The 13,908-nt window shown below is 45.5% G+C and overlaps 1 protein-coding gene across 1 annotated transcript in view; it reads left to right on the top strand.

The window, feature by feature from the left end:
* The first annotated feature begins 13,647 nt into the window (after window positions 1-13,647).
* The window catches only part of kansl1 (KAT8 regulatory NSL complex subunit 1), a 37,659-nt gene continuing 37,398 nt past the window's right edge, over window positions 13,648-13,908 (top strand). Inside the window, exon 1 of the mRNA XM_031894227.1 lies at window positions 13,648-13,679. The gene's annotated coding sequence lies outside the window, so the exon portion shown is untranslated. The remainder of the gene's footprint in view (window positions 13,680-13,908) is intronic.

Raw genomic sequence — 13,908 nt, 5'->3', positions numbered from 1 at the left:
TCACAGTAGAGGTTACTGGATCCACATGCAAGAAATGCCAAGATTTGCAAAAGGTTGTGCTGGACATGGAGGAGTAATGTGCAGTGACAACACATGGTCATGAGCTATAGTCTAATCACTCTCAGCCATAATAAGAATAAGTAAAACTGTTTAATTGTTTTTAAATCTCTAAAACTACACTGTACAGCCCCCATAATACCATGCCTTTATTCCTGCATGCAGATTTATTTTGTTTCTCTGAACTGCAGCACTTGTACTGACTTCCTTGACTAGCACGAAGTCCCCACCCCCTTTTGTTTTCTGAGCACTCTGCTCTCCAACTATGAAGACCCCAAAGTGGTGCCTATTGCGCATGCCTGATTGATTTTAAATGGAGCAGTGGCAGTGAGCATGTCCAGTAGGCATCTCTTTAAAGTCCTCATAGTCAGAGAGAGGAGGGCTCAGAAAGCAAAAGGGGGTAGAGCTTCAAGCTAGACATGGAAGTAAGTAAAAGAGCTGCAGTTCAGCTGTCGGTAATAGAGAAAAAAATAAATCCATGCAGGGAGACCTCCCTAAAACCAGTTCCCCCTCGGCAGGATTAAAATAATTCAGATTCACCTCTGATATTAACCAGATGGCTTTATTTAATGTGTGCATTAATGGAGAGTATTACAATACTGAATCTTAAATAATAGCTCAGGCATCATGGAAAGCTTGTAATGATGCTAGGGGTCACTATTGCAACACTGTAACATGTTGTAACATGTTACCATTAAGGCTGATGCTACACGGGGTGTTTTTACGCTGCGTATTTTCTAATTCTCTCGGCGGCTGAAAAACACACAATATCATCATCCATAGAAATAACTTGAAAAGACTCGAAGCAAACCACACAATGCGTAAATACGCTAGAAAATGCCTTACCACGGATTTTTCAAGCATTTGCCGAAATACGCCAGTATTTGCACAGTATTTGCAAGCTATTCCTATGTATACACAAAGGCAGATGCCAGACCTAGCTGAAATACTATTTCGCACTATTCACACCATGGAAACGGGATTTGCTACGTCACCAGTACTAGGCTGAAAAACGCCATAGTCAGGGGCTGTGTGGCTTGTGCGGCATTTTTAGGCTGAGAAAATACGCAGCGTAAAAATGCTACGTGTAGCATCAGCCTTACCCATTTCTTTCTTCATGGGGTTAGTAACATGGTTTCCAATTATCATCTTTGTTTTAGCATGATAGCGTCTCTCTTCTTAAATGGAAAATTGACTCCCTCTTTTTGACATGAGCTTGTTCCTTTAGGTTTATAGAGAAATGTGCATAAACAGTATCTAAATATTATAAATGTATTTCTCTGTTTTGTCTGTGGGACACAGGGACCATGGGGTATAGCATCCACCACTAGGAGGCAGGACACTGTAATGAAAAACTCCTCCCTCCTATGCTATACCCCTCTGCCTGGCTGTCAGTTTTTTCAGTGTCCTCAAGGAGACAGGATCACCTCTCACATCAGTGACATGATTACTTCGGCCAGTCATTTACTGGCACCAGGGGTTGACCCAGAGCGCTCACATAAGGAGCAACTCTTTTGTGGCTTCCCCCTACGTGGGATTTGCGGTGCAGGGGCTCATGAGGCTCTTGGAGCAAGCCACACAGCTAATCCCCATTCCTCCCTAAGGAACAGGCTGCTGTCCTGCACACGCGCGCTGTCTGCTTGATATAGCAGATATACCCAGCGCCTTGGAACGGTGAGTTACGCCAAGAGCCCTCACTCCCTAACAGTCCTGCCTCACTCCGACTGCAATTGCTAACAACCGCGCCTAAGCGCACACACATGGGGGGCGGTACATTCACTCGGCACTTCTGCGTCATAGCGCTTCCGCCTCTCACTTCGCGCCAAGCTGCGCACATAGTCAGAAACGGCGCGCACCCTCCTCTTCACACGGAGCCGGAAACGCCATTCCTACACGCGCCTTAGGTCGCAGCACACACAGGCAGCACTACGCAGCAGAGCAGAATCCTCTGGGAGGCAGGACCTGGTAATCGCAGCTATTGCTGCACGGGATAGGGAAGTGTTGAGAAGTCTTGATAATATCATTGTGCCTACTGTGGGTTGTGTTTACACATTACTTCCACTCATTTGCCTACTTATACAATATGGAGGAGGACAATTCAGAAGGTCCCTTTTCAAGGGCTTCCCATTCTAAGGTTAAATATTTAGCCTGCGCCAAATGCCGCAAACGCCTACCATCAGGCCGCAAAGAACCCCTATGTTCCTCTTGCACCAGCCAACCTACTGAGGCACCTTCCCAGGCACCGGAACCTGCCATCACTACCGTAGCCGCACAGGAAGGGGGCCCCCCTCCTATGGCTATTTCTGATGCTTCTGCCATAACACCCATGCCCAATCAGGATCCTCCTGCATGGGCCTTACAACTGTCCACCGGCATTCCCAAATTGGCGGCATGCCTGGACAAATTACTAGATAAATTAGACCAGGGTTCAGGGGACTCCCGCTCAAAAAACACTAAAAGACCTGCCCCCCTCCCGGTGGAGGAGGATAGCGAAGGTGAGTCACCAACAACCTCTCAAGCCTGGGAAGAGCGATCCCTCAGTGAAGGGGAAATTTCCTCGGACCAGGCGGAAGGTGGGGATGACCTCAACAAATCATCCTCAGAGGCTCTTGATAACCTCATTTCTGCCGTATTTCGTTGCCTTGATCTCAAGGAACAGGAATCTTCCTCCGATTCCTCACTCTCCCTTTTCACAGGAAACACTCGACAAGTGGTCTTCTCCACCATCTGTCGATGCCCCAGTCTCTCGCCTGTCTAAACACACAGCGCTACCAGTTCCTGACGCCTCGTCCTTTAAGGACTCAATGGACAAGAAAATGGAAGGCTTCCTAAGAGCCATTTTTGCGGCATCCGGAGAGTCCTTACGGCCAGTCCTAGCATCGGCCTGGGTTAGCAGGGCCGTTCAATCCTGGTCATCTTCTCTTATAGAAGGGATCAATTCCGGCATGCACAGACAAGATCTCCTCAACATAGCCTTACAAATCAAGGAAGCCAACGACTACATATGCGAGGCCTCCCTTGATTCGACGCAGGTAATTAGCCGTACATCGGCTCTTTCCGTGGCAGCTCGCCGCACTCTGTGGCTTAAACTATGGTCGGCAGACTTATCCTCAAAAAAGTCTCTTACCACTCTTCCCTTCAAGGGAAAACTTCTCTTTGGTCCTGAACTAGACAAAATCATTAGTCAGGCCACGGGCGGGAAAAGTACACTTCTCCCTCAACCTAGGGCCCGCACATCCTTCCGCCGCGGCCGTTTTTTTCGTCCCTCCAAGACATCCAAGGCCTCCACTTCCGGCAGAGACTTCTCGCCGCAAAATTCAGGCCCCAAATACCGCTACCAGAATCGCTTCAAAACCAATTGGCAGAACCGACGCACCCAATCCAAGCCATCCGACAAACCCACATCCACATGACTATCTCCCGCAGCCAAGCCACACGCATCCTGTGGGCGGTCGACTGCACCTTTTCAGAGAGGCTTGGTTTCAACTATCCACAGATCCTTGGATACGCGAAATCGTGTCCTCAGGCTACCACCTAGAGTTCCAAACCATCCCTCCTCACCGATTCTTTATGTCTCGAGTTCCTCAAGGGACCTCCAAACAAAACGCCTTTCTCGCTCTGGTGAAACACATGCTCTCCGAACAAGTCATTGCACTGGTCCCTCCGGGGGAAAGGTTCCGGGGGTTTTACTCCAACCTCTTTATTGTTCCCAAGAAGGACGGGTCCTTCCGCCCAGTGCTGGATCTGAAGCACCTCAATACCTTCATTCGCTTCACTCGGTTCAAGATGGAATCACTGCGATCAGTCATAGCGGCTATGAACCCTCAAGAGTACATGACAGCAATAGACATCAAAGACGCCTACTTACACATTCCCATCTTCCCACCGCATTGGAAATTCTTGAGGTTTGCCTTCAAAGGACAGCATTACCAGTTCCAGGCCCTCCCGTTCGGCCTGACCACAGCCCCACGCATTTTCACCAAGGTGATGGCGGTGGTCACAAAACAAGCCCTATCAGTAACACCTTACCTGGATGACATCCTTATCAAGGCGCCCTCGTATGCAAAGGCACAGCTCAGTCGAGACATTGTGCTGCGCACCCTCTCGGATCTCGGTTGGACCATAAACATATAAAGTCCACCCTTACTCCCAGTCAGAGAATCACATTCCTGAGACTAACCTTCGACACAAGGATCCAACGAGTGTTTCTCCCACCAGACAAGATCTACAAGATCCAATCGCTGGTAAGAAATCTTCTGACCACACCCCAACCGTCTGTCAGATTTGCCATGAGGACCTTGGGGTCAATGGTCGCCTCCATAGAGGCAGTTCCGTTCTCACTGTTCCACCTCAGGGAACTCCAGTGGAATATTCTGGATCAGTGGACACGCAAGTCCCTAACACAGCCAATTCTCTTACACACCAGAACCAGGTCATCTCTCCGCTGGTGGCTTCACCAGACGCACCTTTCGGTGGGCAAGTCCCTGAGGGACCCCCACTGGATAGTACTAACTACAGATGCCAGCCTCCAGGGGTGGGGCGCAGTTCTCCAAACACAGACCGCACAGGCACATCTCCCTTGGGATCAATTCTCCCCGGTATACTAGCTCGAATTTCTTCAAGCTGGTCTGGCTAAGGGCCTATCACTAGCATCACTCAAGTCTCAAGTCTCTGCACTCTCTGTGCTTTTTCAGACCAAGATATCAGAACTCTGCGACGTACGCACATTCCTTCAGGGAGTAGCACACTTGGTGCCTCCTCACAGAGCTCCTATTCCTTCCTGGGACCTCAACCTGGTCCTTCGCGCATTACAAGAGGCACCGTTTGAACCAATGGCTACGATTCCTCTGTTGTGGCTGACATGGCAAGACGGGTATCTGAACTCAGCGCTCTATCCTGCCAAAGTCCATACCTGATGTTCCACAATGACAGGGCGGTCCTTCGTACCGTACCTTCCTTCCTCCCCAAAGTGGTGACCGAGTTTCACCTGAACCAGGAGATCTCCCTCCCTACGTTCTGCCCACGCCCTAGAAACCCTAAGGAGACAGCCCTACACTCCTTAGATCCAGTCAGATCCCTAAAATTTTACCTTGCGCGCACAAAGGACTTCCGTACCTCGCACTCACTGTTCATTCTTCCAACAGGCCCACACAAGGGCTCCCCTGCATCCAAGGTCACAATTTCCAGATGGATCAAAGAGGCCATTCGCAGAGCATACATAGTCAAAGGAAGATCCTCCCCACTCCACGTGCGGGCACATTCTACCAGGGCAGTTAGCACATCCTGGGCCTTCAGGAACCGTGCCTCCGCAGAGCAGCTGTGCAAGGCCGCCACCTGGTCGTCAATCCACTCATTCACCAAATTTTACAAATTTGAGGTCTTTGCGACAGACAGCACACAATTTGGAAGGAGGGTTCTGCAGGCTGCAGTTGATCATATCTAAGCCTCGCTTCCTCCCTCCCTATTACTATGGGGGACAGCTTTTGTATGTCCCCATGGTCCCTGTGTCCCACAGACAAAACAGAGAAAAAGGGATTTTGTAAAACTTACCGTAAAATCCTTTTCTCTCTGAAGTCTGTGGGACACAGGGCCTCCCTCCCTGGAAGCGAACTTCTGAGTTTCCTTATTCCATTACTTGTATATAGTTATTCGTTGAGTTGTTCACAGTTACCTTTCGTTGCTATACAAAACTGAGCCTTAGACAGCCAGGCAGAGGGGTATAGCATAGGAGGGAGGAGTTTTTCATTACAGTGTCCTGCCTCCTAGTGGTGGATGCTATACCCCATGGTCCCTGTGTCCCACAGACTTCAGAGAGAAAAGGATTTTACGGTAAGTTTTACAAAATCCCTTTTTTTCTTCACAAACATACCTGATTCCAAAGACAAAGGAAACCATGATCATGTAGCTCAAGTCTCCAGCCTTTTTTTTTTTTTTTTTTTTTTACCCTGAGAGCAATATTTAAATATAAAATAGTTGGGAAGCAACACAAGTAAAAAAAAAATTTCCTAGGGGGTGCCCAATAAGGGCTATGATTGGTCATTTGGTAGCCAATTGCATACTGGCAGCCTACAGAAGGCTCTGTTTGGAGAATATTTATCATGCTGTGTAAAAAGTGGAGTAAAGCGTTGCCCATGGAAACCAAACCGCAATTAGATTGCAACAGTTAGCAGCCAATCAGATGCTTTGCTTTGGTTTTCTATGAGCAACATCATCAGTAATGTTTTACTCCATTTTTTTACACAGCATGATAAATATACTCCATAGTCTTTATGCCTCCAAAAACCACACCAGCCTGGGGTAGCTGAGAGTCAGCAATCCTCTTCCTTCTCCTGTCTTTGTGCTGCTTGCAGTAGAGTGATAAAACGACCTTTCTCAGCATTTTCACCCTAATACAAATGTGCCGGCTCCCGAAGAGGATCGCTACCTTGCAGCTACCCTGGTCTGGTGCAATTTTCTCCAGCCTGGGGTAAAAGTTAAGTGATTACAATCATTGGGGGAGTTCCTAACATTTGGCACCCCTCAGTGATTTTTACCTTTTTACTCCTTTAAGATCAGTGGTATTCAGATTCCAAGTTATCTCTCCTCCAACCCTGAGCTGACCTGTCCAAATGGGTACTCAAATTTCTGTATGATGTGCTTGGTATTTTGCAAATTCTTTCTTTATTGCTGACAGCGGTTTAGGGGTTAAGGCAGAAAATTCTACCAAAAATTCTGCTGGAACAGGAGGCAAGTTGATTTTGTTATACCTGGCCTGTCCAGATCATCAGGAACAGCTTCCCCAGTGCCACTTTGATCCTCCACCTTTTGCACTTTTTGGTGCCAGAAACTTACAGAGTTCCATGAGCTGGATAATTCTGATCATATGATAATAACAATACTGAAAGGCCTAAGGGTTTCTAATTAAACTGCTCTTTAAAAAAATCAAACTGGTGTAGACCCCCCAAACATCATAGATCAATAAGCAAACGGTTTTATGAATATAATCCTATAATTATGGCACAGCATGAAAGTCTGTTTTGTTTTTTACCTGGAATGTTCTTTTTTTACATCTGTTTGTTGGATCTATCAGTGCCTGCTTTTTCTGGGTTTGGACAACCTCTGCAATCTGTAGGCCTGGGGCACCTGCACCCGGACCCCACATTTCTACTGGAAAGCTTTTACTTCTAGGGCTTTACTCTATACTATATTTCATAAATTTGCAAAGCCATTAGAGTAAGTGATCAGCAGGGGTTCCCAACCTTCTGTACTCATGAATCTTATTCAAAAGATTTGGGGAGCAACACAAGCATGAAAAATGTACCTGGGTGTGCCAAAAGGGTTGTGATTGGTTATTTGGTAGCCTCTATGTGGACTGACATCCTACAGGAGACTTTGTCAGTACACCTGTTTTTTTGCAACAGAAACTTGCTTCTTAGCCAGAAATTCAAAAATAAGTACCTTCTTTGAGGCCACTGGGAGCGACATTCAATGGGTTGGTGAGCAACAAGTTGCTTCCAAGTCAATGGTTGGGGACCACTGATGTACTACATGAGGATTTTTGGCATGAAAAAAAAAAAAATCTGCATAACCAAAACTTATCCAAAACCTGAAGTATTTTTTTTTTGTTGTGGCCCAGGATCATTACCAGTTTCCTTTTGGCCTGACAGTAGTAATCCTGGTCATTGCCATGCCAGTCATAAGAATTGTTGCAATTTCCTTTCCAGGATGTCATCCTGATAAATGCACAGTTGTAGACAGCTATAGACATTCTGTACCAGTTCACATGGCTTAATAATGAGGACTTTGACATATCTACTCTTAGTAGATATTTCTACAACAGGGCAATGTTGTGAAAATGAGTGCCAGTGCAGGGGAGGTAATACTGTCCTCTTGTCCTCCACCTACAGTTACTCTAGGTAACATCCTGTGTTTCCTGATGAGGAGCCTTAAAAATCTTTTTTTAGTCTTGAAAACCCTGGCCAAGTGGTCCGCTTTATAAACCCTCCTAATATGGATTTCATTTCACCACAGGACAACATCCCACAGATGTCTGCAAGGACAAATTTTGTTTCAGGAGGAAAAATTAGTCCTTTTTCTCTTCTTAAATACAGAACAACACTGAGTAATGCCTACTTTTCCTGCACCCCTCTCTTTCTTAAAGGAGAACTAAAGCTTAACTATAAAAGTATGGCAGAAATGTTGTACATTTTGTTTTGGGCTTCTGTACCACATGCTATGTGCTGCTGTCACTACCTGGCAGGAACCACTGCACAGCATAAGGTATATGCAGAATATAAATGTCAATATAAGGCTGATTAGTAAATAATACAGATATTAGTACATGGAGGTACTGAAACCAGTGCAATTAGCCTGAGAAATGAACAATCGGCCATGTAGCATCATACTCTTTTCACAACCCCTAAGCTTAGCGTCTCAACAGCTGCCTAGAGCAGGGGTCCCCAACCACCGGGCCGCGGACCGGTACCGGGCCCTTGACTGCATGGGATTGGGCCGCCGGCGTTCCCCCGAGCGGCAAGCGACGACCAATACAGGATGTGAATGAGCGCGCCGCGCATGGAGACGCAATTGAACATGCCGTACACACATCAGCGCCTGCAATTTGTGCTGCGCCTGCACTACCGCCCCCCCGTCCAGTCCGTGGAAAAATTTTCCTGTTAATAACTGGTCCGTGGTGCAAAAAAGGTTGGGGACCCCTGGCCTAGAGCACACTGATGATGTAACAAACTTCTAACTGATTCCAGTATGGTGACCCCCTGTGACAACTTTGAAATCCTGGATTATTGCTACTATAGAGATGCTGAACCTGGCTGGTTCAATAAGTTCAGTATATGAAATATGGCATTTCTAGCCTTATTCCTGTTTAGGGTTTAGTTCTCCTAAGTTAAGTTGTTGGCCACTTATAGCCTATTTTGGCCTGCTTTTTGGAGTTTGTTCTTACCTGCTTTTTGTGTCTACTGTTACTATTGCTTTTTTTCCTTTTACATCTCTACATTCTTCACCTTCTCATCCAGACTGTCATTGCTGCACAAAACTTTCCTCGGGAAGAGAAAATAAGTGGGACATACCGAAAGGAAGGAGCTACAACTTCTTCAGTCGAGGTGTCCAGGCATGTCCTTTTTTTCCTCCCTATAGCAGTGAGCAACATGTTTGGCACCCCATCAATTTTTTTTAATGTTTTTCGTGTTGCTCTCCAGATCTTTTTACAATTGAATGTTGCTCATGAGTATAAAAGGTTGGGGATCCCTGCCCTATGGTATTAAAACTAAAAAAGAACAATGTTTACATCTGGAGAGGTTTACAAGAAACTGCAGGAAATTGTGGGGTGAGGGACAGGAAACTCACACCTTATATCTGGCTGAGGTTTTTGCAAATTGTATATTAAATTACTGGCATTATAAATAGTTCATTTTTGCTTGTGCAGAAACATCTGCAAGCTCCATACATGTAATCCAGTGATCCCCAACCAGTGGTTCGCGAGCAACATGTTGCTCCCCATCCTCTTGGATGTTGCTCTCAGTGGCCTCAAAGTAGGTGCTTATTTTTGAATTCCTGGATTGGAGGCAAGTTTAGGTTGCATAAAAACCAAACTGCCAAACAGAGCCTCATTAGGTTGCCAGACAAAATAGGAGCTACCATATAGGCAATCACAATCCTTATTTGGCACCCTCATGAACATTTTTCATGCGTGTGTTGCTCCCCAAGTCTTTTTATCTTTGAGTGTGGCTCACGGGCAAAAAAGGTTGGGGATCCCTGATGTAATCATACCCTGTGGGATATGCAGCCATTAAAGCTACTATGTGCCTGTTGCAAAAAAGAAGCATGCTTCTATTACACTGACAATTATCAAAAATGTGACAAGCCAAAAATAAGTCTTTATTAATCCATCAACTAAAATATAACAGCCCAACGCTTCTTGGTCTTACGTGTTTTGTACCCCTTTGGCACTTAATAATTGCCTATGATTAGTAAAATTAGTTACTAGATTTTCAAACACTGGGAGGAGGAATAAGCAGGGCTGTGGAGTCGGTAGATAAATTCTCCGACTCCCGACTCTTCAGTTTCTGATACTTCCGATTCCGACTCCACGACTCCGACTCCTCTGTTTTTAATATGCTAATGTATTTTATACATTCATTGAAGGAAAGGAAGGAGACATACATGTCATTTAACCACAGAACTACTGGCTAGGAAGCCAACACTCTACTGTATTGCCCAATTAAAGCAAAAGACGAACACAATGAAAACAACAAGGTTTTGTTTATTTTTATTTAAACAAGTGGCTGGATAGTAATAGCTGGCATAAAAATCAGGAACAGCAACTTTACCAGTTCAAAACAAACCACATTCTTTGGTAGTTTTAAGTTTTTAACTAAATGAATTAGTTATCAGTGAGAGTTAGGCTAGGTTCACAGTGGGCATTGTGTTCCCTGTAACAGAGGAACACGACGCAGTGAAGCTGCCGCACCTTAACTGTGCGTTACGTCCCATTTAGTGAAGCATACAGTCAATGAAAAGTATGCTTCATGGTCACTCAACGTGTTCGTTTATGCACTGCGTGAATTGGGCTTTATTCTTATAGCAGAGAAGTAATTAATTATGACTGTTTGTGAATTGGGACATTTAAACTTGCTTTTTTTTTTTTATTCCCATTTAAATTTAGCAGGAGTCGGTTTATTTTTTGCCGACTCCGACTCCAGGTACCCAAAATTGCCTCAGACTCCTCGACTCCGACTCCACAGCCCTGGGAATAAGACTGTGTAAAACCACTTTTAAAAAAAAAAATTTGCATGGCATAAAAATGTTGCTGTGAAACCATATTTGTCCCAACATGTTAACAACACCAGGGCAACACTACATTGCTACATTTATTCTGAAGGTTTTTAAAAAACATCCCAGTAACTGGCCACAGAATTAAATCACAAGTCTAATTACACTGCCTGTTATGGGTCACTGTGTGTCTTCAGAAGGTCACATGAATAACAGTGTACTCAGCATCTGAAAAAGAAGATCATGTGTACCCTGTGCAGTCTATCAAATTAGCACTCAGCAGAGCCCATGGAGTAGCTGAAGTCCATAAAGATGAAGAAATACAGTCATCACATGGTTAACCCCTTTTATTTAATAACAGTCTATTCCTTTACAGCAGAGGTTGGAAACTTATTTTTTCAGTTCGAGCCCCACTTGAAGGTCCAATGTTTGGCCAATGCCGACTTGAAGGTCCATTCTTTGGTCAGTGTCCCCCCTTAGCTTATGAAATGGTTGCAAATATATGAATATATTAGTGTCAGTCATTAACCCATAGCTTCAAGAATATCTAGGGCAGCAAATGCATATTCGGCCCAAATCTCTCAGGTTGCCACCTGGCTGGTATTTTACTGGTCTGGCCGGTAAAAATGGTGCCTGATGTCAATGTTATTAATATGAAAGAAAGAAAAAAAAAATATAGTAAGGCCAGTATTTTAGGTGCAAATATGGTACACAACCCATAACAGTACTTTTCTCCTCTCTTAATTTTGAACTTAATTTTATGTCAACTTTAGCCAGTTGGCTGAAATGACCATGAAGTCTCTAAAAAACTAGGAAATAAAAATGAATATAAACTGCAAAAGTGCTTAGGAGACAAGTTCAAGCTCCTGGGTTAAATTCCAACCAGGGAACTAACTGCAAGGAGCTTGTATACCCTGCCTGTGTCTGCATGGATTTCCACACTCCAGACAATATACATACAGGTGGGTTAATTGGCACCTGATAATATTGATCCTAGTATCTAAATCTGGGCACACACTCAGCGGCATTACAACACATTGCCGGGCGTATCTTGGAGGGGCTTGTGTGTACCAAAGCCTACACGCCGCCCCCTTTAACACACACATGTTCATTTGCATGTGTGCGTCTGCTTGCTGCACATCTATACCGAGTGCAGTGGTGTATTTATAATAAGGCATCTGAGGGCATCTGGGTTCTGCAAAAGTGATGTCACGCACACACTGCCGCCACATTGGTGCAGTTGACGTCACATGCACAATGAAGGGTACTATTTAGGTCCAGTGCCTAGGACAACACTGGACCTAAATACACCCCTGAGCGAGCACACACATTTTCAGACCCCACAATCCGGGCCCGGACCCTGTTCCCTGGGCTCCCCCGCAACTGCGGGTTCTGCTTCCTCTATAGTTACGCCACTGCAACCACTGCTAAATCTGCTAGTTTGGTGAAGTCAGCAAATGATGGGATCTAGACCCAATTTGACCATGTTGGGCCAAATAGTGCTGATCTGATTTTTGCCCTAGAGGGGCCCACCGGAAAACCTTGGGCTCACTCTCCAAACTATTTTTCCTCCTTTCCTCACTCAACCACTTTATTCTCCAAGTTTCTTTTATTTACATGCTAGCATCTATCCTTCCATCTATTTTTCCTCTTTGTTCCTATTCAGAAATTGGGAATGACCATGAAGTAGGCCAAATGGTCAGGAGCAGGAGGGCCCACTGACGCCTGGGCCCACCGGGAGTTTTCCTGGTATCCTGGTGGGCCAGTCCAACACTGGTCAGGGATGCCACATACATGGGCCAGTAAGCTGCCTTAAGGCCAGCTCAGAAATGCTTAGCTGATGTTCAGTTTAAATATATATTGGAGAAAAGTACCTCAAGTTATGGGGGGGGGGGGGGTAACCTAGTGACATTTAGTTATACTTATGCCCTTTCTGCAAGCCTAACACTGAGACAGACTGAACCATGGAAGTGAGGTGAAGTCAGCACAGGACAGACAGGCTCTGGCACCTAAGGCAGCCAAATAGTGGGGTATATTATATAAGGACATATTTATAAGGGGAAAATATTTCAAATATGCTACTAAAAGGTAAAATTTAATAAATATGCACTTGTGTCACTGCTGTGCTTTGGTACAAGAAATTCTGCTTTTATCTGTGGCATAGATATCAGGAAGTGATTTCCACATGTTATTTCATGGGCAACAAATTGTCTTCAGATTTTAGGCTAGGGATAGCCAATATGTGTCCCAAAAGCTTTTGTTGAGCTATATAAGCCTTCAGGCCAGTGTGAGATTTACTAGTAATGGGGTGTGGGGGTAACCAAGTTACTCCTGGTAACTGCCATACATTGAGCTTATGGTGGCATTACACTTGTGCTCTTCAATTCCTCTCAGAGGATGCTGGGAGCTGTAGTTTAGGAATAACTGGGACGCTGTGTGACAGACCCCACATTCTTGCGCATTGAAGTCTCTTTGTGGATGGAAATTTTTACATAAAGATATGGTTCATGGCCCCCCCAAAACCATAACCCACTTTCCAGCTTTGGATATAGAGTATCCCTCCCTCGTCACTTCTCTGCAGATTTATAAACAATTAATTCAGCGCTCATGGTGCAAAGTGTCCCTATTTTAGCGGTCTCCCCATGTCCCATTAAAGCCCCCCTCCCCCTTATTCATATCCTGCAACCAGACACACAGTAGGGACACAGTAATCGCACAGGGCCTCGCCCCTTACAGCTTGACGGACAACTCATTAACCAATCGCGCGAAGCTCCTCCGGACCTTCACCAATCCGGAGCTTGCAAGGGAGGGTAAAGGGTGGCACCGGAGCCAGCAGTACTGGTTGAGCTGTGCAGGTAGGTGCAAACTGAGGGGTGCTTGGGGTGTGGGGTTCATGCACCAGGTGGCAGTGGGAGTGGGGGTAGAGCACCCCTGGGCATCCAGAGGAGGCTGGGCAGAGATGGAACAGCCCATTGCAAGAGTTGGGGATGAAGGGGGCTGTGAGGAATTCTCCAGTATTCTCTAGCAGTCAGCAGGCCAGATACACTAGATACTGGAACTTTATAGGATCAGCTGTGGGGGGAG

This window comes from Xenopus tropicalis, chromosome 10 (genome assembly GCF_000004195.4).
Source record: "Xenopus tropicalis strain Nigerian chromosome 10, UCB_Xtro_10.0, whole genome shotgun sequence".
In the NCBI taxonomy this organism is placed as follows: domain Eukaryota; kingdom Metazoa; phylum Chordata; class Amphibia; order Anura; family Pipidae; genus Xenopus; species Xenopus tropicalis.
Note: the sequence above shows the minus strand (reverse complement) of the source record. Positions and strands in the feature narration are given on the sequence as shown.